The 2,716-nt window shown below is 35.9% G+C and overlaps 1 long non-coding RNA gene across 1 annotated transcript in view; it reads left to right on the top strand.

The window, feature by feature from the left end:
* LOC107091188 overlaps positions 1–1,264 on the top strand; it is a 4,602-nt gene extending 3,338 nt beyond the window's left edge. The window contains exon 3 of the long non-coding RNA XR_001481515.1: positions 635–1,264. This is a non-coding gene — a long non-coding RNA (uncharacterized LOC107091188). The remainder of the gene's footprint in view (positions 1–634) is intronic.
* The last annotated feature ends 1,452 nt before the right edge of the window (positions 1,265–2,716 follow it).

Raw genomic sequence — 2,716 nt, 5'->3', positions numbered from 1 at the left:
ATAAAATTACGAGAAACAAGTTGTATTTTATGACAACGCTGTCTTCCCTAAAATGAGGAATGTGGAGCATCATGTGAAGTTCTACTTTAGCATCGGTTTGACAAATCAGGAAATCTTTTAGCAGCAGCATCAAACTGGGCAGGATGTCAAAGTGGACTCTGGTTGCTGATTGGTGGAGCTGGTCTGACATCATCTGCTGGGCGGAGCTCCAAGCTTTCTTTCTGGAACTGGTTGTTATATGATGACTTTATTCTCGTAATATTATGACATATTCTCAAAATAACAAAAAATCTCTAACCTGGCCCCAATAGTAATGGTTAAACCGTGATAATGATTTAGTGTCATTATCTCGAGAAGGCAAAGGAAAAATAAAAAATGGAGAGCGATCGCTCTCTGCTTCCGTATTAAATCAAAGAGAAGAACTTTAACATTAATTCAGCATTTATCTGCAGTTTGAAACACATTCAGTTTGAACAGATGCAGGTCTTCTACTCTTATTCCATGTCTCTGTAATGCCCTTCAATGAAAATAAATGAGCATTTTACCAAATAAATATAGAAACAGCAATCTTGTTTTCTAACATAATAAACGTCCAGCTGTAGTTCTGGTTCTGATGTCCCGTCTCTGTCCTCAGGTTTCCTCCCTGGACTGAAATCTTCGCTTCCAGAGCTGAACTGCATGTCAACATCTCGTGTCCATCTCCAGCACCTGGACCTGACCTACACAGACGGCATAGAACCAGCACTGTACATAGCCTTGTGCTTGTTGAAGCATGTCGTGCACTCGTTATAGAATCCATTATGCATTATCGTATACAGGTCCGTGTGTTATTCTCAGTCACAGAGCTTTTTGCTGACCCGTCAGCTTGGGGATGAATGAGACCCACCTCAGGCACGTTCCATACGGATCCTCACCGATTTATAAACTGTCCTTCCACTCTAACTCGTGGTTCTACACTCGGATGTAATTAAACGTGGTATTTAGAACCTCATTCTGGCTCCTGTTTCCTTTCGGTTTTATCCATGATTCACCTGCATATATAACATTTATATTCATTCTACTAAGTCCTGCTTTTTGGTTTTTATTTTTCTCATTTTGAATTTTAAAGGTTTTTGGCTTAATTTCGATTTACAATTTAAGGCAACACTAACTTTTAGCCACTAGGGGGAGCCAGTCGTTTTAAAGTTTGGCTCCTCCTGAAGGCCACAGGCAGCAAATTCACCCCATTTTCTCTCCATTAATATGTAGTGAATAAATTATTAGTGCAAAAGACATGTTTACTAAAGATATAATTAAAAAAGATTCAAATAGATTAAATCCAGAAAGGATATTAATGTTAGCGTAATTTTATTTTGTCCTAATTTTTATTAAAACATTTTTCAGATGAAGTTTTATGTCTTTCAATTGCAATTTCCAGATTACATTCTCTCTAAACACTAGCTTTTGACCAATAAAAATGTTATAAATGTCCAGCGGACCAATAGAAATTAGTCTTTGCTCCTGTCTCTAATNAGACTTGACTTGGACTTGCAAAAAATGACTTGTGAACATGTCTGGTAGGATACAAGCTTTTATTATAAATTTTGATGGAATAGCAATGCAAAGACGACAGTAACACCAGAAGAAAGCCAAGACGGTTTCCTATTTGCTTATGTGCAAAGATATATAATTTGTATAATTTAAACATATTTACAGGTTACATATTTTAAATAAATAGCCATAGATAGATAGATAATAAATAGACGTTATTGTCTTATAAATGGTATTATTGCCAACTTTTCAAATCTATTTTTTGTAGAAGTTATAGCATAATTCTCTGCTCTACCCTCTAAAAATATGACGGTGTTTCATTATCTAGACGGTTGTAACTTGAGGCCTTTGGCGGAAGCATCGTCTGAGAACAAAACGATTGTGATTTCTTAAGTTTGTCGGCATCCAAAGAACGCAAAAATCGTCTGGTGCTATGAAAATCAAAAATTGTTATTTTGTAAGGAGCTCTAACCCTCTGGTATTTGTAGGCAGACAATCTAAGACATAAATCTAATTTGTTTGTGTTTATTTATGTGAAGTGAATTTCTTTATGATTTTAAAGTATTAAAATTAAGAATTGTCTTTACTTCTGAGGAAAGCTATATTTTTTATAAAATAAATGATTATTATCATGCTCACAGAATAAATTAAAATGATCAATAATTTATGCATGTTAATGTACAACCGAGAGAGTACCAAAAACTGTTCTATGTGACATTTAGAGCCCTGTTTAGTCTGGTTTTCAATATCTATGATCTAGAGAGTATTAGCATCTGTTAACTGTTATTAATGAAATGCCTTAAATTAGCAATAGGTTAGAAATGTCCTGTGAAATGTCTTTTTCTTTTGTCACCTGAGATGGACGTAAAGTTCGCTGTGAACACTCCGTTCTCACCATCGACAGTGTCAGTCAAGTTCTTCTCCTTTCAGACCTAGAGTTGTCAGTGAAGTGTGTTGACTTTGTTTACATCCTGGTTCCTGAGGCTGTCATGAGAAAACCCAGGATGCCCAAAATAGAATGCAGGATGTAATATTTTATGTTGGCGAAAGAATCGCAGGCTTCAAACATCTAAGTTAGCAAAAGAAGAGGACCAGAAGGGCTGGAGGAGGTCGCTAACTGATTGGTAGGGAGTTTTGATTTGAAACCCTCTGTGTCATTATCACTTTTTCCTCTTTTAATTTACTA

This window comes from Cyprinodon variegatus, unplaced genomic scaffold, assembly GCF_000732505.1.
Source record: "Cyprinodon variegatus isolate N-32 unplaced genomic scaffold, C_variegatus-1.0 Scaffold328, whole genome shotgun sequence".
NCBI classification, from domain to species: domain Eukaryota; kingdom Metazoa; phylum Chordata; class Actinopteri; order Cyprinodontiformes; family Cyprinodontidae; genus Cyprinodon; species Cyprinodon variegatus.
The sequence above is the reverse complement of the archived record's forward strand: the minus strand, read 5'-3'. Positions and strand labels throughout refer to the sequence as shown.